Raw genomic sequence first — 23,022 nt, forward strand, 5'->3', positions numbered from 1 at the left:
AGGAAACAAAACTTTTGTCTGAGGGAAAATCACGGTCATTTCTATTTATCAATTTAATATTTTATTTTGGGCCCTCATTCTGACAATATTAATTGCCAATTAGTACAATAGATGTTACAAAGATAGATAAATTCAATTGTTCCTCTACATCATTTACATTTTTCATAGTCATTAACCTAGTTTTTATTCAGATTTCGTTGACAGCCTAATCTCATTTGATTGGGAGTATTTTTAAAGTTATAGTCACTGCCTCACTGGTTATGGTATAAATTTAAATTGATTTATCTCATGTTTGTTACTGGACCGCACAAAATTCAAGGTAAAAGTAAATTGAATAGTTGTTCATTATCAATACAGGTTATTTATTAAATGTTTATGAACACAACACTTAGGGATATATTTACTAAACTGTAGGTTTGAGAAAGTGGATATGTTGCCCATGGCAACCAGATTCTAGTTCTCATTTGCTTGGTACATTCTACAAAATGACAGCTAGAATCTCATTGATTGCTATAGGCAACATTTCCACTGTTTCAAACCCATAATTTAGTAAATATACTGATTAGAGTTTTGAAAATAAGAAAAATCAATCAATCTGTATTAAATCTATACTAAGGCAATCTATATTAAAGAGCATTTGTTAGTTATACAAAGGCAATCTATCATTTAAAAAAGTTTCACAAGTTTAGAACAGATACCATGACTTCAGAAAGTAGCATGAAGGCTTTTGTGTAAAAGTTCATGGGGGGAGCAAAACACAATCTTTGCCCACCAAACAGAAATCGTGGGGGGGCAACTGCCCCCTCTGCCTCCCTGGCTCTTACACCCCTGGCTTACACTACCCTAAGAGTTAAGACCTTGGGGCATCCAAGTACATATGAACACAACAAGCTCTATGGGAAAGGCGGCTGCTATAGGCGAAGACCTTTGTCACCTGTTCTGGAAGCTTATGTCAATAGCCGTTAGCCATAACACACTGCAGTACGTTTTTTTTCATCTACTTGTTATGTTTGAGTATGGTTTGTGTAACAATATTCCCAAAGTGTACATATTCGGAAATAATTTCCAGGGACCCTTTGCTGCTGTCAGATGCTTTTAAGCATGATATTCAAGGTGTAGTCTAGGACCATAATGGACTGCAGTCAAAATCATAAAAAGGCTTGATTGAGCAGTCTGTTAAGCCAAATTCTCAGTAGTTGACAGCTGAGTCAAATTCAGCACCCAAAAGGATAACATGGGGTCTTGACCAAAGTAAATTGTTTTTTATCGTAGTGATTCAGTCTATATTTGCAAATGTTTTACACAGCATCCAGTAAAATCCAAATAAACCTCACCGGGGCAGTGAGAGCTGTCTTCTCTCGATCTTCAGGTGTCATGTATACTTGCCAGTAACCACTGGCCTGATGTAGTGTAGTGAAAAATGCAGCAGATCTCAAGGCAGTCAAGGACTCCTTGATCCTTCGAAGGGGAGAAGCATCCTTATGTGTGACTTGGTTCAAATTTCTGTGGTCTACTTAGAATCTTAGACTGCCATATTTCATCCTGACTAACACCATAGGTGCAGCCCAGGGACTATAATTATCTCTCACTACCCCACAAGACTTCATCTTCACAATCATTTGTTTGCTGGGTTGATGTAGAGCTGGGGCCAGAGGCCGGTACTTCTCATGGAGGAGAGGTATTCGATGATGGATATCCATCACCATTCCAAAGTCAATGAGGTGTTGACTGAATGTGTCTATGTTTATTTTGGCTTCTTAGAGCACTTTACCTTTTGCTCTGCTAGAGTTCTATCATTTCCAATCTGAATCTCTTCCCACTATGGGGCTTCTGTTGTCTCCTTGGAGGTAGCACTGGCTATGATACTCTACTGTGACAGCTTTGCTCTTAAATTAAGGACATCTTGAAAGGTTACTCGGGTCAGATGTGCTTTAGGCTGGTTTTTGTACAAATGGGCTGGGTGAACATGAGGATTTAATAGTCATATGGAGATTCTCTCATTCTCAACTCTGACTAGACCTCTAGCCTCTACAACTTCAGCTTGAGCTTTCCTCACCACTGGGTTCTACTTTTGTCCTGTAGTCTTAACCACCTGGCCCAATTCTGGCCTTACACCAAACGATTGTTTCAGAATTTGGTTTCAAAAGTACAGGTTATCTGTTAGTGATCTTGAGTTTTTTAACTCCTCCATTGGGATCAACAAATCTTTGGTGACCATGTAAGAGCCAGATAGTTTGCTGGTGGGCCCAACACCCTAATTGCAGACTCTTTAAAATTCAGGAACGGTTGGTCTGGGGTTTGTAACTTAAGTAATGGCAGCTGAAACTTCACAGCTTCTCCATGGACCCCTTCAAAGAATTCATCCATGAGTGTTTTGTCCACGTGTCTTACTTCTTCAGCATCTACACTCTGAATGGCCTTCAGCACTTCATGAAGACACAGAGAGGAGTCACGGAGGGACTCTCCGTTTTGCTGCTTTCTAGTATAGAATCACAGTTTAAGTTCAGGCAACTGTGTCAAAGATGGTTGACAATCTTTTAATTATATGATCGTTCATCTTCATCTGGCCAGGAGTTCACCTCTCTCAGTGCAGGCCCTTTTAAACATCCCAGCAGAATCTCCACTTGCTGTTGCCTCGATAGTAAGTACAGGCGAAACATGGACTGCATTTTCGCTCTGAACTCATGTAGGCCACTGGTCTCTGAGCTGTGGTCACTGCCCAGTATGTTGGGAGCTAGGTGGTTCCAAAGTAGTACAGCATAGTTACTACAATCATGGTAGATATGTGTGGCCTGATTTCATCTGGGCTTTCCACTCCGGACAGTTACTGCTCCTTGTTGGCCATTTTGTCTGCGCTAAGTTAACGCCATACTTTGGACTCTGAAATCCTGTATCATGGCACCAACTTTGTGATGGCCCAGGGTGATGGTATGGGCACAAGTGTTTAGGATATGGTGGTTGGTATCTTTGGGTAGCATGGACCACCGGACTCTTCTTTCTCTGATTCTCGTTATCTGCATTGACTTTGGCCAAACTCCATAGGACCTACACCATGGCAGAGAGACAAAAGTATCTCCAGCAACCGAGTGTCATTCTAGAGCTTAACAAATACAGTTTAATTTAAATATCTACGGACTCTAAGGCTTGTCCCGGCTATATGAATGTCAATAAATGTAGTCCTTGATTTAAATGGCATTCAAATGTACAATTCACAGTAATAAAACACATGCAATTATAAACAGAGAATAGCAGGTACAATAGATATTCACAATAGCATCGGCAATGCAGCAGAGATATATATATATATATATATATATATATATATATATATATATATATATATATATTTATGTAATATATACATATATATGTATATATATATATATATATATATATATATATATATATATTACACTCTGTCTATCAAATAATGCCTTACTTTACTAAGTAATCTAATAGTAGTATTCAGCCCCTTCTGGAAACTGATGCACAAATAGAGGGTGATCTGTGTGAATGTAGTTTATTTATGTCAAAGTTGCTTGTGTTACAGTAAGATTGATGTGCAGTCAATCAGGTGGTCAAATGAACAAAGTCCTGATAACTATGTCGTATTACTTCGGAGCACACTAGCTCCCAACATACTCAAGCACTTCCCCTAGCCCAGAGACCAGTGGCCTACATGAATTTTAATCGAGGGTTAATACTTTTTGTCTTTAGATTACTTTAAAGCATTGAATGGGTAGTGTGGACTTTTGCAGGTGATAACTCACATTGTCTTTACACTGATGGTCATTTTTTTTTTTGGTGTTTATTTCACCATTTCTCTCCGTCTCTCTCTCTGCTTTACCAGGCAGAAAAACTAGCTAATTTTTCCTGTAGTTCTTCTCTTTCCCTCCAAAATCCTGAAGCATGCTGGGAACTGTAGTTTTTCACAGCACATGCCAGCAACATGGTTGCCAGCATTTCCAAAACATTTTAAAACGATATCCAGCTTTAGTGGGGAATGAAATATCTACATATCAGTATACAGAACAAGAGAATTAATATTGATCACTTCCATAATATTACAATAATTAAAACACATTTCCTAGCCTGGAAATCAGCAACAATTGCTACCAATATACATTTACATCTCCAAAATGCAGTATGAAATACAGCATAATCACATGATAACACTTTAGAGAAGAGTTACACTAGCCTTTTAATGTTTGCACAGATGTGCTTTATCAGTATGTTATATTGTCTATTATTGCAGGTCTGACCAACCCCAAGCTATTTGCTGTTTTTCATAACTATCTAGACACTGTATAATTTATACACTCAGATTGATACATTTTGATCATTTTAACCACTGATATGAGCCATACCTTATGCCTATATTTTCATTAGCCGTATCTCTATTACAAGTATTGCCTGACTTACAGTATGCACTTTTAGGTACTTCATTGGATATATTTTGATTAGAGATTATTATAGGCTGAAGAAGAATGCTGCTTATTTTCTACACTCGGTTACCTATTGAAGAAGACAGATATGGTTTTGAACTGCCTTCTTTCTACATATTGTGCAGGCAGAGAAGGGGAAACAGTGCAGTTGGCCAGTCCCATCTCCTAGGAGCTATGATATCATAACTCAGTGTTCCCTATTCATTATCCTTAAATGGCTATCAGGTAGAAAGAAAACATTTAGCAACAACTGGAGAACCAGAAAGTATTAACACAACTCCATGCACTGCGTTGGAGTATTGCTCATTTTGTGTGTTATTCAGTGTATTCTTTGAGTTTTAGGGACCTTTTTCAAGTTATACTCAGGATGGAATGCCACAAATAAAAACCACTCTCCATATCGTGCATGCATCAGAATCAATGATCCCAGAGCCTACATGCATCTGATGATCTCATGAGCTGCAGTGTTAATCATGGGTCTGAGCACAACCCCAAAAAGCATTCATTAACTGCTTTATTTTCTAGCTCAAACTCTGCACAGTACAGTATGAAAATTACATTATAAACACAACAAGTAAACCTAATGAAGCAACTAATAAGGGAAATTACTTACAACATAAGCATTAGTGGAACAAACAGTAATCACAAACTATAAGTAGTTGTTCATGTACTATCAGAAAATGTTAATCCTTTTTGACTGATCCACAAATGTTAGAAGGAACTTAGTTCACTAGAGGGCATTACTTGTATACATCAATAAGCCATGGGAATTTTCTTGTACAATCAGTTGAAGTAATGTAGTCCTTCTGAAGTCAATTGCAGCTAAAGTGTTACACAAATCTTAACAAATCACACAATCATAGCAAAAAATACCTATGTACTTTCCGATGTTACATCTGATATATAGTGGCAAAATAAATGAGGCAGAATGTATTGAACTAAAGTGCATTGTGTGATTTCAGAAGAGTGAAAATACTGGCCAGACAGCATATTGTGGTCAGATTTTTAACAACTGTCACTCAAGCTGCTGTAGCTTTCTGTGACAGTAATTGAACCCAATTTTCTCCTTTACTCTAAGATAGTAAGATAAACTGAACTGTAAATACAATTAAAAGTCCAAAAATAAATCAATAGCTACTGTAACCAAGGCTCTCTCTTCTCTAGTTCTCAACTACCTCTGAAGATAAGCAAAGCTTCAGCAGTTTGCAGAAAAACTTGTAATATTGGGCCAATGGTTCGACTTTTGGCAAATTGATTTCATTGTTTTAATATTAATTAGCAGAGTTCAATGCAAAATCCGGTTAACAGGTCAAGGTCAGGACAGAAAGAAGTTAATAGCAGATCCAGAAACAAGTAATTGTCAGGGAATGGGCAAAATACAAAGTGCAATCCGGGTCACAACAAAAAGTCAAATCAGGTCACAATTCAAACAGTACACTTACTCTAGCAGAAACTATCACCAGCACAAATGATATACAGGGTGGGGTTTAAATACATAGAAGGACCAATGAGAGAAGTCTAACCTGATTAGCTGCACAAGTGCAGTAGGCTCTTGAATGAGATTAGCTAAGCAGCTGCTGTTGCCTAGCAACTATCTAGACCAGGCCTGTCCAACCTGCGGCCCTCCAGGTGTTGTAAAAACTACAAGCCCCAGCATGCTTTGCCAGTAGACAACCTGTTGATAGCTGGAAGGGCATGATGGGACTTGTAGTTTCACAACATCTGGAGGGCCACAGGTTGGACAGGCCTGATCTAGACACTGCCAGTTCACAGAGAAGAGACGCTGGTTGCCATTATCGGCTGCCGCTTGATTGGTCTGAGAATCAGTTTACCATTACTAGGCAAGCGTGCGGCTCAAAAATGACATTTTATAATAAATTTGATTCCAAATTGGGAAATTATGACCTTTGTTAACTAATTAGCCAGATGACAAAATTGTTATTTATTGAAACTAAAAGTGTTCCAAAATATATTCGTCATTTTTAAGTACCTCTGAAGGGATTACATTTTTAGGATTTATTTAACTATTTCCTGAATGGGTGTAGTACGAGTGATTGGTGCTGTAAACACAGACACTCTTTAATCCTCCGCAATTATACCTATACTGAACAGAGCGACGAAGAGAAAATAACTACTTACTATTAAAAAGACAGAGAGTGAATCTAAAGACAGCAGATCGCAACTGTTGTAAATGACATAAGTTACAGCTGCGACTTGCAAAGTTCCGAATTTAAAGCGGCAATGCACGGAACCAGGTAAGTATTATCTTTACATTACCAGTTAGGGGTAGGATTAGGGGTAGGAGTCTTAACTCTAAGTCCTAACCCATACCCCTCCCCCCAACCCTACCCCTAACTGGTCAACCTAATACTTACCTGGTTCCGTGCGTTGCCGCTTTAAATTCGGAACTTTGCAAGTCGCAGCTGTAAATGACGTCATTTACAACAGTCGCGATCTCCTGTCTTTGGATTTACTTTTTACTAGTAAGTAGTTGTTTTTTCTTCATCGCTCTGTTCAGTATAGGAATAATTGGGGAGGATTCAAGAGTGTCTGTGTTTACAGCACCTATCACTCAGTTATCACTGTCCTGAATGCCCACAAAACTGAAACAGCGGCTCAGACATCAATGAAGTTTAAGCCATTGTTTATCTATGGAACCTACTCCAGCAATACAGTTCTTCAGGTCCACTTTGGCTTCACTCTGCCATTATGTGGAATTACTTTGTACACTTTGTACATTGTATTTGTAGATTACGTATTCCACACTCAGCAGAATGGGATGATGTCAATGTCAATTAATTTTGTTCTGTGGTGTGATTGTTGTAGTTCTGGGAATTTTCAGGTACAACAAAAAACAGGTAACAGGAATTCAATACCCAAAAGCAGAAGTAAATACTCCATTGAACAGTTTTGAAAACTTTGCTCATATATATTGTGCTGGAATCAGATTATCAATGTCAGCCTTAGATTTCAGCGCTGTGGCCTTGATTCAGTTTGATTTGGAATCAGATTTGGTTACACTCACTCTTGGTCCAATCCAGACTTACTCCTACCTAAGAATTTGAGTACAAGGATCTTTAGTAATTGTGTGCAATCTCAATATATCATGTTAAAACTACTTCCTCAATTTCTGAGCCAACAAAATTTTGACATTAATTTATGGAGTTTTACAAATTGACTAAAAGTAACTTTGGGGGAATTAGAGAGCATGGTGGTTTAGTGGTTAGCATTTCTTAATTACAGCACTGGGGTTCGATACCCAACCATGGTCTCATCTGTGTAGAGTTTGTATGTTCTCCCCGTGTGTGCGTGGGTTTCCTCTGGGTGCTCCGGTTTCCTCCTACATTCCAAAAACATACTAGTAGTATGTTAGGGAATTTTGACTGTCAGCTCCAATGGGACAAGGACTGATGTGAGTGAGTTCTCTGTATAGTTCTGCGGAATTAGTGGTGCTCTATAAATAGCGGATGATGATGATGAATTATGGATAACTATTATTTTTCCAGTTTATGCCTACTTTTCCCTATTTAGAGCCTAATCAATAAAGATATCTATTATAATATGATTCCAATAGAAAGACCTGTCTGTTCCTCAAAATCAGCTACAACAAAAATGATATGCAATTTGCTTGCATTGAAGAAAATACAGTTATGGCCGATCCTGGTGCACAACCTGTGCTACACAACAACACAGACAGACTCAGCCTGATTACCAGACATGCAGCACAGCTAGTAGCTGCTCTACAAAAATTGTACCTTAGCCTGCGAAAAGTTGCATAATTTCCTAGTTAATTAAACACTAGAAAAGTAATTTATTTCACTGGGTCATTAATTATCCCACCTGTTCCCACAAATGTAAAGTATAATGATTGTATTCCCAGAAATCACAGTATGAAAAGTACTTTAAACACCTTTTAATGTTTGTCAGGATAAGAGGCCATTTCTCACCACTTAGTATAAACTGCGGCCAAGGTGTTGCCTCAGATTCCTTAAAAGCTCAACATTATGAAAGCATGTAAAACTTACTGTTTCCTACAAAGTATGGCTATATGGTATCATATATTACAAAGCCTCAGCAACTCTCAAAGCATGAGTATCCAGTATTCTTTTGTTAGTAATGTATCCTACATCCTAAGTGGTCCCCACTTACCAAACTACATAATGGCATTTTGGTAAATAGGGCATTAAACATTATCACATATTGAATATGATATCACAAATAGCATCATTAAATACATACTCTCAGGCTTCTTGCTGGCAGGCTTATATAAAGGCTTGCCAATTTCATGTTTATTTACTGGAACTCTCTGGACCATATTTCATAGCAAGCTGTATAGTACGTCCATATGTCACATCATTTTAACACCATCCAAAAACCCAGAGATTTTCTTTACCAAATAAATTTTGTATTGCTAAAGATGTGTAAAATGAAAAAAAGTAGTGTTTGCATTTATTTATCTGTTTCCTTCAATATAAATATAATTCATATATAATATTATGAATGATTGCAGAGTAATTTTACATGAAGACAATAGTTAATAATTGGAATTAGTATAGACATTTGTATTTTCATTATGTTTGTACTACTTGAAGAAACTAGGATAGCGTTAAGTAATGCAACATATAGCCAACCTTTAATTAGCTCCATCTTGGAAGGCTTTAATCTAGAATAACAATTATCCTGGTCTTACTATATAACATATGAATGGCCTTCCATTGATTTAGCTATGGCTGCACTCAGAAGTATGTGCTGAACTCAATGGTACAGACTAAAAATAAATAGATCTATGGCTTAATATTAGCTGCAGCCCATGACCAACAGCTTAAAATTGCCAGTTTTTTTGGTGTGTCTGGGAGAAACTGTTTTATAATATAGTAAATAATTTTAGTTGTCCATATTTTAGATACTAGTTATTAATATAATGGTTCATTTAATAGGTTCATTTGATATCTTCCATCTTAGTAATTTAAACATATCCAACACTGTATCTTTCTTCAAAGAAATTTGGATTATATTGCACAGTATTAGAGTCATAACTCAAGCAATGTTTTATTTTAGAGCCAAGGAAACTACAATGAAACTTTATACTGAGTCATATAAATTATGAAGCAACAGTTACTGTAAGAACCAGCCATTTTATTATATTCTGATTATTTTACAATATAAAAATAAACAGGTGTGTTATTTATTTGGGAACTTATTAGTTATTAAATTCGCAAAAACAAAAGAGAAAAATGTAATTAGTTGCTGCTGCATGGGGAGGAATGTCACATGATCACTGAGCACATCCCTCTGCAGTCACTTTAAGGAGCACTGATACACTTCGTTAATGAGAATAATAATAGCATTTTTATGGAAAGAAAGGGAACATCTTTGTCATATAATTTGATATAATATATGCATGATGCCCTGAATCAAAAGCAATGAGAAAAATAGATACCACCTGAACCTACAATTATCATCATACTCTAAATATATATTATAAGCTTACCTTCTCGTCTGTTTGTTAGTACCCAATATTGTTTTATTATTACTAATATTAACTGGTGTATTTAAAGATGTTACAAAAATATAAAATATTTGTAATTGAATTCTATCATGACATTGCTATATTTTCCATATTACACTACTCCATCCATAGGGTCAATGCAAGCTCTGAGTATGCCCTACACAGCCCCCCTTCCCCCCTCCACACACACACGCACTCTCGTAAGCGGTGCATCCACTTCAGCTTTCATCTCCCACCCTTGCTGCTTCTTATCTTGACCGGCAGGGAGTGGAGGTGGCATCCTTGGTTCCTCTGACTAGGAGTGTGGCACTTGGCTGTGACATCATAGAGAAGCACTATACCATACTATACATCATTTCAGCAGTCTGCAGATGCATGAAAACAATGTATGAGTGCCCTAGGCAACCCTCTAGTTTTGCCTAATGGTGGTACCTGCCCTGTCGATCCATTTAACTGAATGGTCTAATCACACACAAGGTCATTATTGAAAACTAGCGGAACTATAGAATCTGCATTCTTCTTGCAGCTCTGCGCTTCGTAACAAGTGTGTCCATCTACTAGATAGTTTATTCTATTATTGGTTGTAAGTAACATGACATGGATAATATATATTTAGCAATGAGATGCCCCACCTCTAGGAGTTGATTGCTTACTGAACTTAAATAAAAATTATTTTTGATCAATCTTAAATCGATAAATTAAATTAACAAGAACACCATTTTTTAGTCACAGTCATATTAGCTAACACCCACACTCATAAATTAAACCAGGTCCAGACTTTAAACGTAGACCTAAAATTACCAAAATCATAACCCATGTCTAAGTTCTAAGCCTAAATGTACATCAACTCCTACATTTAAGTTTTTATAACTTGTACTACATAGAATATAAACATTTTTGTGTTCTATGTCATATTCCACCAATCTCCCAAAGATTTAATGGACGACATTCTATTATTTTAAGTTTGTCGTTTTACATTAACCATGGGAGTGCTGTTGGTTTGTCTTAAAACAGAGCCTGAAAAGAGGTGTGGTAACACGGTCGAATAGAAAGCACAAGGATTCATGTTTGAGGTTTCGTATCACCTCTCTCTCTGTGAGACGAAACAACAGGGTGAAATGAAAAATGGCTGCATGGGGGGGAGTTGGATAGGGTGATTTTTCAAACTACTCTTGAATTCAGAATTAAGCGTCATGCTTCTGCCATAAGGCACCAGATAAAATAAAAACAATAATTTGTAGATCATCTAATTATTAATAGAAAGGTATTCATTAATGAAGTAAAACCTCTTTGACATGGCTAAAATATATTATTATAACATCACTCTGAAGAAGAAAAACATATACAGTATATTAAAAATAAATTTAAATACCCTTAGACATTTTTGATGTTCTTCACATAAAGTATGCTCAAACATGTGTATTGATTTGTTACATTTGCGTTGTATAAAAAACTATTTATTTGCAGAATAAAGTAGATAATTCAGCCCGGCTGCAATAATGGAATGTCAGAAGGTATTTCTGATAAAAGGATTATAAAAAGGCAAGGTCACTTTGAAGCCTAGCAAGCTATGTGCTGTGACACATATTTCGAAGTGGGATATATATTGTTCAATAATATGCTGCTGCAAAGATCATGCTATCTGTTTTATTAGCTCCAAAGAATTGAAAGCTTTGACATTGGTCTAACTATGGTGGAGTCTTATCAGTATTATATCTCAGAGAAATTTCATATTATTCAACTTTTAATAGCCTTGACCTGTTTACTACAAACCCATGTAATGAATTTCCTACTCCAGTGACCATTACAATATATATTGATCTAATCTATACTTTTAATTCATGTTTGTTTTCTGCTAGCATAGCACTTACTTCTTTTACAACTAAGCATTTGATTGTTTGTAATAGCAGGCAGCAATTTCAAGTTGATAGATATTTTATTTTCCCCTAAATATTTTTTTTATAAATAAAATATGAATTGAGACAGTAATACTGCAGGATGTGGGAGATGTAGTGATTGTATCAGCATTGACAATATAGGAATATATTGCCTTTAAGGCATTTGGGAAAGTGATAGAAGTATTATAATCATGCCCTAGAGAATCCTGGAGGTTCTACTTCATGTAGTTCTATTTTGCACAGTAGGTGGGTACACTTGAATCACTGAACTCCTGATGTCAGTAACAGCCTGATAATCCAGTGTGGGGAGCTGAGAGTTGACCAAAGGAAGAAGATTTTTAAATTTAGGAGACTAATAAAGAGGTAGATTCATAAAGAGAATTAATTATAATATTACAACATTCAGTGTGTGTGTTTTCTTTTACTATTAGATACTTTAATTAAATTACTTATTCCAGCTATAGCAGTCATAGGGATTGCTGACACTTGTACTTCTACAAGCACCAGCATCCCGAAATTGTCAATGGCTAACAATTACCTGGAAGTGCCCAAGTGTAGCAGGAAAAGCCTCCATGCTATTCATCACATATCTGGTTTGACCAAGGGAATGCCATCCCATGCTGAGCGGGCTGGGGCGGGATTCGCATTATAGCAGGGGTTCTGCAAATCTCCCTGTTATATTGTGACCATTTCAGCCTGGTATAGCTTGGTGCTGGTTGCTGCGTTTGCAGGTGGATCCCGCACATGTTGTCTCCCTGCTTTAGCAGTCATCAGCTGAGTCTATAGAACTGATTACTGTAAAGTGTCATCACTCTATTTAATGGCCTCACTGTTTCTTTTCTAACTAAAAAAAATCCCTCTATATCCTCAACATTGAGAAATAAAGTTTTCATTAGTCCAATTATTCTACTTAGAATAAATGGTATAACCTTTTAATTGGAGGTAGTCACATCCCCGACTACCTAAACCTCAACAGCAATTAGGCCTACATGAGAACAGCGATGAATGGAATACCGATTGTGGTTTCCCCCGACAGCTTGCAAAACAGACTTCACATAAATGCAGCCCATGAAGCGGCCATCTGGGCAAAATGACGTAAGTATACAGCGGGACACTGTCATTATTGCTATTATGCTGTTCATTTAAGGAGATGCCAGGTGTAGCGCCAGTACAATGAAGAATGCTTTGAAAAAAAAAACCATTGTAATAGTGTTACACCCGGCACCTCCTTAAATGAACAGCGTAATAGCTATTATGATAGTGTCGTTCTGTTTACTTACGTCATTTCGCCCGGACAGACTCTTTCTGCACAGCGTTTATGTGAAGTCTGTTTTGCAAGCTCTTGGGGGAAGCCACTATCGGTATGCCCTCCTTCGCTGTTTTCATGTAGGCCTAATTGCAGTCAGGGTTTACGACCTCGTTGTTTAGTACCCAACCCCTTTTAATATATACTTCACGGGTTTTTTAAGGATGCATTTTTACTAGGGTAAAAGTATATTTTGCTTTTCAATCTTCATAATCAAAGTTGCTGGCTTCTGCCACCTGAGGCAGCACTTGTACACTGCCAATCTCCCTCTCTCGGTTACTCTAACTACCACCAGCTGGCTTCAGGAGCAAGCACAGTTCCTGGCATGGGGAGATGAATAGGGACAGTAGAAGAAGATTGTTTTCTCTCCTATCCCTATGCCTCTCATGCTGTCAGTCAAGACACTACAGTTATTGCATCAAAGCAAGTTATTGCATTAATTGCAGAGCAGTCACTGATCAGAGCACTTGGGAAGGTGGCCATTCTAAGGGCCATAAGCATGATGAGAATCTTGTTCCTGCTGTTCCTAGGATTGTGACAAGGATCTCACCTCGTGGGAAGAACAACCATATGTAAAAACTGCTATAAAGTTGGATGTTATGAACTGCTAATAAACTGAAGGGCTTGTGAATTATCTCACCTGGAAAACTGTTATGTGAGGCTTCTAATTCTGTTGTGTTTTATAGCCAAGACTGTGTAACAGCTGGTATAATGGTGTGTGATAAGAATAGTCAGTAAGCTAAGGCACAGGTAATGTTTTAATCAGACAGGAAAGTAACTAGCACCTTTGTCTTATTATATTATAATGTATATAATGTACATATTATATATAAGTATATTAAATCAACCAGTAAGCTATGATGCTGGATAAACCTACCATGAAACTGAGAGAAGAAAGTAATAGATCAAATATTGAGTCAAAAATTTAAATATTTGAACAAACTTCAGTTGTAAATAAAAAAACTATTTTTTTAAGAATTTCTTTTAAAGTTATTAAATGTTAAATGAGTCACAAGTTTGACATGACAGGGAGGTTCCATTCAAAGTGTGCCAGGAAGATTGCAGCATCAAATGCATCTCAAATTGTGATTTTGATGTATAGCACAGTAACACACAGCTAATAAATCCTATTGTGCATCCCTACAACTCCAATGTAATTACAGTCCCAACAGTAATAATACAAAAATGAGTCAGCAGCTTCTCTTGCAAGGACCTCAACCACCAAAAAAAGAGCTACAACAGCAAATACTTTTAATACTGTTAAAAATAAATGTATACATTTTTGTTAACCTTTCTGGATAAACACATGAACACAAGAGATGGGAGTTCCCATGTGTAAAATATTTTTTAAATGGATACTACCAAAGAGACAAACACTGGCTTTTCATTTATAGCTTTCCATTGTTACTTTTTGACACATTTTTCTGTTGACATAGCCTACATATAATACATACAAACAGTTTTGAACTCTTAATTATGTGTTAAGCTCACACTTGTATCCATATAGTGTGCGTACGTGTGTGATTTTATATATATATATTCTAACTCAAACTTAAGTAATGTTCCACTTCTTCTTAAGTGGAGTTCTAAATATATTATTCAATCGATGACTATACTGTACAATATATCTGTATCCTTACATTTTGTATGTAATGGTAACTATTGTGTTCCCCTACACTACATTAAGTTAGATAAATAAGTAAATAAATAAAAAATCACAATAAAAAATAGGAATTAGTACCATACATATTGTATGTGAAATATATATGCATGTTATATACACATAAATAGCACATATATTATGATGTTTTCTACATATACATTATAATGCTTGTAAATTAATTTAACCTTCCTGATTATCGGAATAGCTGATTATCCTTAACTCCATTCTTAGTTTAGGGCAGCCTCAGGGCCAGCAGCTGCAGGGAAATATCCAATCCCTCAGTGGTTGTTTCACAATGGCTTCAGGGAACACATAAGTCAAGGGACCAGCACAGGGTGCACGTCACACCCAGCACTCATGGTAGATATGTTAGAGTTGGTTCTGCTCTCTTTCTGTAGGAGGTGGGCTGTGGTAGATCTTACCAAGGTACAAAAATGTATCCACCCTGCCAGCCTGGATATTAAAATTAAAGCTTGCAAACATCTCATATAGTCTGTGAACAAAATGTTGGAGAAGGTCAAAAATTGAAAGTGGGTAAAATCCTTGTTTGGACAGTGCTCAGTTAACTAAATTGGTAGGATTTCCAGGACTGCAAAATCCCTGGGGGCAGGTAACACAAACAGATCCACAAGGAGTTTTTCCTTATACCCTGCTGGGCCAGTCCAACCCTGTATACAAGCAATTATCATTTATAGTTCAATTTTTTTTACCTTTCTTGAACCACAGAATAACATGGAGTAGAATACCTGTATTCTGTATTCCCATGTGTCTTGGGCAACTTGAGCATTTTCAGGCCAAACAGGAATAATTACTCCAGATATGTAATCACTATTGATGATCAGAATAATAATTTTTGCATCAGTGGTGAAGTCAGCATTAAAGCAATAGTACAATTATTTCTCTTTTCCAGTAATACTTGAGTATGAAGAATGTAAAAAATAAGTATACTTTTTTGCATAGACTGGAGAAAAAAATTGAAAAGGGAACTCCAAATGAACCAGTTTCATGTTAACATAGCATTTCATCAGGGGTGCAAGCACAAATTCCTCTGCCCCATATAAATAACACATTTTGCTTGACCTGTATAAGAATGAATTTGTGCCATATATTAAAAGCAAGTGTGATTATTACATACAAACACAATGATATTAAGAACAGAATGTAGCTAAAATATTTCATATAAACACATAGACATGTGAGTACATATAGTTCAAGCAAACAAACAGACAAAATTAATTTGAAGTATCCTGTAAAAATCTGTATAATCTTACATTTTATCCTTAAGTTATTAAGGAAATTTGAATAACTATATCACAACAGTATACATATCATTATGTACATTTAGATCAGTGTAGCCAATTTCCATACCCCAAAAAGTTAGAGTTTATTTATTATATAGTGTCCGGCTTGCCCCCCAGTATTGGGGGCAAGCCGAACACCTGTAAACCCCCATAAGCCATCAAGTGCTTCAGAGTTTACAGATAATTACCATCTTCCTCTCAATATTTCACCTATGTCCATGCCTTAAACAAAAAATGCAAATCCAATGTAGTGTCTCTACCTGAACAGATGGTATTTAACATATGCAGATGTAACCTCTCTTATAAAATAACTTTCACTACTTCTGTACATTTACGACTACATAATTTAGGCATGAAAAACACCTCGCATTTCATACACCTGTTTGTTGACTTAAACAAAGCGAATACATTTTCTAACAAAATTGCTGAGAAAATTAAACTGTGCTTGTTTTACAAGCTGGCTATAAAGGGATTTTTTTTTTGTCAAGTCTCAACCTGAATTTTCCAAAACATTCTTATTGTCTTGGCAAACCTTACATCATTGTCTCTGTTCAGGAAATATATTTTTGAAGTACAAAAAGCTCCACATTATTTTAAAATTAGCAAGTAAACCAATAAATATGTTGTTATAGATGCATTACAACTCGGTAGGGTTTAGCTTTAATGGCCATGAAAAATTTCTCATTAAGTCTTTGGCCTTGTGCCTCTCACCATGCAGCAAGCGTATTTATAATGACCATCTAAAGCACTCCCCATCGTCATTGTGGTGCTTCCGTTCTATCATCCTGCTGTGAGCGCACTGTACAATATTAAGATTGCTGCAACATTTTGAGTATCTGCAATGGATATTCCTACACAGTTCAAGTAAAGTAATTAGTTTGCTTTAGATACTTTTAAGGATGTTGAGTGAAAGAGCTTAACTAATAAACACTTGAAACCTATTATGCAGATTAATTTGTATTTTAAACTACTTATCTGTTACATCAATTGTCAATATTGTTTAAACTTTGCCCAATTTAGATTTTGAAAAATTGTGACGTACCTCCCTTTAAAACATACTTATTAATTATGTCCCAGGTTTAGTTATTAAAATACAAGGTGTGATGTTAGATTGTACAAAAAGTTTTCCAAAGTGCACCAGAACCTACTCCATTTGCTTTCAATTAATTAAGCTAAAGAGAAATTGAATATTTGGATGCAATGCAAGTGTCAAAAAGGGACTTAATGCATGCAAAAAGAACTTTATTCTAATTATTATGCTCCTTGTTAATGCTGATCGGATTAAAACTGTGAAACAAAAGGTACTGTATTCTGCTTAATTGTGTTCTCATTAGCAATGTCCATCTTCCTTGCAGGCTGCTCGTAAACTCAATAATAAACATTGTATTAAACATGTTTCAAGTTTAAGTTGTCACAGTTCAATTGGAACAAGAATATGGGTGATGGAAATCTGTAAAGATGTTCTCATGATTACAACCAAAGACTATGGGAATAGTAACTGTGGCAATACATCTGTGTAATGTCCTTCTTGATAATGCATTGTCTTGGCTACGTTTGTATTCATTACAGATACATTAAGAATAAAAGCAAGAATGTAAACTTAATGTGCTGTGTTTATCCATTGTATAATTTATAAGAAGCCTTTTTTGTACTGGCGCATTTGTTCTATATAAATATCAATGTTACTCATTGCGGAAGTGCTTTGTCTAACTTGATAAGTCATTTCTGAATCATGACCCTGTTGAAAAACAATTTGGGCAAAACTACAAAGCATCTGTTGATTATCAGCATAGCAAGGGACATTTCTTATTTGTCCATACGTTGTCTTATGAATGATGGTCTTGATAATTGGGGGTCATTTCTCTTTTGCTACAGTCAAGTAGTTTTCAATTATAATGAGTGAATGTGCTCTTATTGCAGATTCCTTTTGACGAGTTTGAGAGGGGAGCCATGAGTGATGTATCTGTCCTTGACAAGCTGGCATTATCATGATCAAGTCTTGTGCTTTGATTTCACCCAGTGGCCAAGAGCTTTGTTTTATCGAAAAGAGGGAGGGGATTTTTAGAATAAACGTAATAGGTAAGTACACTTATATTTGTATTATTATGTTAGTATTTATAATTGACACCATATTCAGAAATTTCACAGATCATCGTGAAATTTAAACACACACATACACACACACACACTTTTCTAATGAAATACTGTGCTAAAACCATGCATATTATTGTGAACCTTACTAATGTGTAGTAATTCCATGGCACGTGTCTATTTAGATGTGTTGGTTTAGATTCAATAAATTTACCTTTTACATTAAATTAGATTATATCAATTATTACAGTTTTCTGCCTAAGCTAATACTAGGCTCAACTTATACTATATGATATCAGAGCATTCTCACTTGTCGAATGACACAAACTGCGAGTTTCCGGTGGATTTGAAAAGTGGATATGTTGCCTATATCAACCAATCAGATTCTAGCTATCATTTTATAGAATGTACTAAAAAAAAGATAACTAGATTCTGATTGGTTGCTATAGGCAACATCTCCACTTTTCAAACCCACCGGAAAATCAGAGCTTGATAAATTTACGCCAAAGTGTTCTAATGTGACATTTCCAGAGATATTTTAGCTTGGGTTCACTACTTAAATTATCAACTGGTTGGTGTACTGGTTTCCTACTTCCTATATATTCATTAATAGCATTATGGTCTAAATTAAAAAAAGCCATCAATTGCCAGGAGCACAGAACGTTTTGTTTTTGCATGATGAACTAAATACAAAATAGACACGATCTAATTGTCCAGCACATCTCTTTATTGACTTCTTGGTGGTTTTAAATAAATTTCTGAAAGCTGAATTTCTGAAAGCTTATTGATCTTTAAATGTCATACTATACAATTATAACAAACTTTACAACACTTCAGATTTCAATTAAAGCAAGCAACAGTTTGAATAATATTGTAAAAATAAAATTGTAAGCTTAATTATTTCTTCTCAGATTCTCAGGAATATAGTTGTATTACTATTATTTACACCAAACCTTGTCATTAAAGTGCTCAGAACTTACTTCATATGTTCTTATATGAAATCTATGAAACCATATGGGAGTTTTAGAGTTTAATGCAGGACAATCATTTTTAGGCAGTGGTCACTTCCATGTGCTAGGTAAATATGTATCATTTTACTATGGCTCAAATGATTATTTTTCTTTGCTTTGACACTAACAAATGATATTCTCTAAAATGTGCATTGTCACATTTAACAAGTATTACTTGATACCCAACTAGGAGGCAGATTTAATTTGCATTACTCTCCAAGAAGCCTGTGCCTAGCTCTAATAGGATGAGGCATTCTCTGTATTCTAAAATAAGTTCTAGAAATCCGCCCCTTAAAATGGAAGTATTTTGTACAGGAGTTGAGACTTTGAAACAAGATTGGTAGTGTAGAAACAAGCTGAGAGTGCAAGAAATTTAGCCTGATGATGGTGCCAGTTAGAAATAAGTTGAATACAAAACCAAATGATAAAATAACCTTTCATATCACTATTTATAGACCTGAAGATAGGATGCCTCCATAACCTGAAGGACCAAGTTACAACATGTTCATCCTTTGCAAAAATCTATCCATCGGTATGGGGTTAATGGTGTTAATCTATCCATTGGTATGGAGTTAATGGGGTTAATCTATCTAATGGTTTGGGGTTAATTAAGCCATCGGTATGGGGTTAATCTATCCATCGGTATGGGGTTAATGGGGTTAATCTGTCCATCAGTACGGGGTTCATTTTCTTCCTCCAAGTTACATTAAAAAGCTTTATAGATTCTCTTATGTGACATTTTTACATTTCCCCTTGAAAAATTAACAACATTGACGTAAGGGATTACATTTGGCCAAAGAGATTACAATTATCATACTTAAAATAGGCTGAAACAGTTATTACAACTACTGTTTTTGCCAAATGAACTATTGCATGGAAGGTCATTAGACTAGGTGTCTGTACCTTCAGCTTTAATGTAAGGATGTTTACACACCCATCTGTAATCAAATATTGTCCACTCTAAGCGGTATATTTACTAAATTGCGGTATTGAAAAAGTGGAAATGGTGCCTGTAGCAACCAATCAGATTCTAGTTACTTATCTGGTACACTCTATAAAATGATAGCTAGAATTTGATTGTTTGCTATAGGCAACAGCTCCACTTTTTCAAACCCGCAGTTTAGTAAATATACCCCCAAGTCTCTTGTCAAATGGGATTGGCAGGATTAAGGATATTTCATAACAAAGTGATTATGTGTCATCTTTCTTAATTAAGTTAAGTAAGTATTCCTGTATTAATAGTATTCCTGTATGCTGTGGTCGAAGTGGGGGTGTATACAGTGTTATGCCATACCACCACTTCTCCTATTGCTTTCATTGTAAAACTATCAAAGTCCATTGACTTACATTTTCCATTCTGCCACTTCTAAATTTCCACTTCGACCACTGCCTCTCTGCCAATTTCATTGTCACACTATGGTATGCAGCGCCTTTAATTCATTCAGTTAAAAGGGCTTAATGTGGAGTTTGAAAGACATGGTTTATGTAAAAACTATATATTATACCATATATTATACCATAAATATAACAAAGGACATATTTGGTTAATAATGTTATTATATCAGAGGGCAATAATGTTTACTCTGCTTTTTTTGTATCAAAATTGCTGTAGTTGTTGAGTCATATTTGTTGCCACCAGTGGATGTTTCCCTAACTTGAATGGCCAATTCAAACCTCTTTTTTTTATAAAAAATAATAGAATACCAGAATAACTTAAGAATGCTTCAATACATTAAGGGCCTGATTGATTGAGGCACACATACTAAACGTAATGTGCATTTTTTTTAAAAATGCACATGAATCGGGTATACGATTCAACAAGGTGCGGATGTAAAGACACATATGGTGATGAATATGGGGGTAGGTCTGCTCTGCTCTAGTAAGCAGGACACTGCAGGATACGTACAATACATACAAGGAATACAAACTCACAAAAGAACGCACAGAAAATGAAAAAATATCTAAAATTAGTGTTCCATGTTAATATGATGGCCCTTAATGACACCATATTAAAAGATAAGTGTCCTTTGCGCTCGAAGATGAATTGAACGTTGCTGCATTCTGTGGTGTATGGTCTGGTTCTGGGCATGCGCAGAGTGATTGTGTGGATTATAGGTACAAAATCTCTGTTACTTCCCAAAAACAATAAGGCCCCAAGTGTTTAGTAATAGGTGTTCTAATGAAGATATTACACCCTTTTATAAATCTATCCTCTAGAGGCTGTTATAAAGAACAATGCTCAGAGAATTGTTCATGGTTACCACCATAATTTAGTGAAATGTATATTGATGAAATCTATTTTTAAAGTTTAATTGCAATAAATACAGTCTATGATTATCATCACGATTATGGAAAAGGTGAGTAAAAGAATTAGGAATGATGGTGCAATTAGTTATTTGACATTTTTTCTTTTTACAATCATTCTGTAAATTGTGACCTTTCAATTAAATGTTCAAACTGCTGACAGCTGATTGTTCATTTTTATATTACCTTAGTTGCACTGTAAGGTGATAATTAGGCAATAACAGCTAAGTTGTGTTGTAATATTTTTATAGGCTGATAGTTTTAACAGTCAAATGGCTTTTTTTGTCTCAACTATGTAACAAATTTAATGATGTTCAAAGGGTAATGTATGGCTTATCTTAACACTTTGTCATGCCCCATTTTGCTCACTTGAACGATGCTGACACTTGCTTGCCATGTCTGCATGGAAGTGTGAACTATATATATATATAAATATAGTAAGTCATGTGATCTGGAACTTGTAGAATTTCCAGGAACACCCATTGACTATAGCATAGCGTTATTCTCACAGTGAGCCAAGCTGTCTTCCAGGCAAATTTGTTTAAAACCGTTGTCCAAAGATGCTACAAAAGATCTGCTGTATGGTAACAACTGTACCTCGGGTACAATACTAAACATATATTTTGCTTCATCCAAGAGAAAAGAAAAATAAGCACATATTTACACTTCAGTAAAGGTGGGTTATTCTTCAAAAGTAACAGAAACAGAAAGTGAAGCAACGTTGGTGGTAAACTGATGGTAAATGCACTACCTACACTAGCTACCTACACTTTTACTCCAGTTTAATTTATTTGGTGGTAACTTGGAAGATAATTACAACAGAATGTTGGTCATCAGTCTGAAGGAGATTAAAAAGAGGTTTGGGTTAAGTTTGGTATAGGCTCCTATACATGAAAGGGTTAATGTGGCAAGTATAAAGGTGAAATTCACATTCCAAATATATAATCTCATATTTCCTTCATATATTTTGAATGTGAATTTAGCCAGAATTCCTTTGTATGTTGATTTGTTGTTTTCCGATGATAGAGCTGGCACAGTACCTACTAAATGGTGTAACAACGGTTAAGAGAAGCACCCTAATATATCCATTAGCGCCTAATGTTTTGTCTCTCACATCTGCCGATTCTTGCATCTTTATTTTTTTTTTTCAATTTTGTGCCTTTTCATTTGCTTTGTTCCCTGCTCATTTGTTCCCCTGTGCCTTTTTTCTCCTAACCGTTCTCTGCCTTTTGCTTAAACCCCTGCCAGCTTCAGCCAACCACAGTTCTTGCCCTGCGATGTCTACTTCTGCTGGCGCCAGCTCTGGCCATACGACTGTGTGGTCACTAGCTCCCCAGCGCCTCCAGTGCAGTGGTTGTGGCATCACCGCGTGTCCACTGTCTGTCTTACGCGGTCATACTGTAAGGACGGCATTGTGGTGTCCCTATTCTGTACACTCGCCTGCCTCAGAGTGTATGCGCATAAGTCGCGGCAGGCTCTCTGTTGCTATAGGGCA

At 36.1% G+C, this 23,022-nt stretch overlaps 1 protein-coding gene across 6 annotated transcripts in view; it reads left to right on the plus strand.

Moving 5' to 3' along the window:
* The window catches only part of LINGO2 (leucine rich repeat and Ig domain containing 2), a 1,158,257-nt gene that overhangs the window by 685,517 nt on the left and 449,718 nt on the right, over nt 1-23,022 (plus strand). For all 6 annotated transcript variants that reach the window (XM_075209906.1, XM_075209933.1, XM_075209916.1 and 3 more), the window contains one exon: nt 18,043-18,201. The gene's annotated coding sequence lies outside the window, so the exon portion shown is untranslated. The remainder of the gene's footprint in view (nt 1-18,042; nt 18,202-23,022) is intronic.

The sequence above is a fragment of the Mixophyes fleayi genome, chromosome 1, assembly GCF_038048845.1.
Source record: "Mixophyes fleayi isolate aMixFle1 chromosome 1, aMixFle1.hap1, whole genome shotgun sequence".
Classification (NCBI taxonomy): domain Eukaryota; kingdom Metazoa; phylum Chordata; class Amphibia; order Anura; family Limnodynastidae; genus Mixophyes; species Mixophyes fleayi.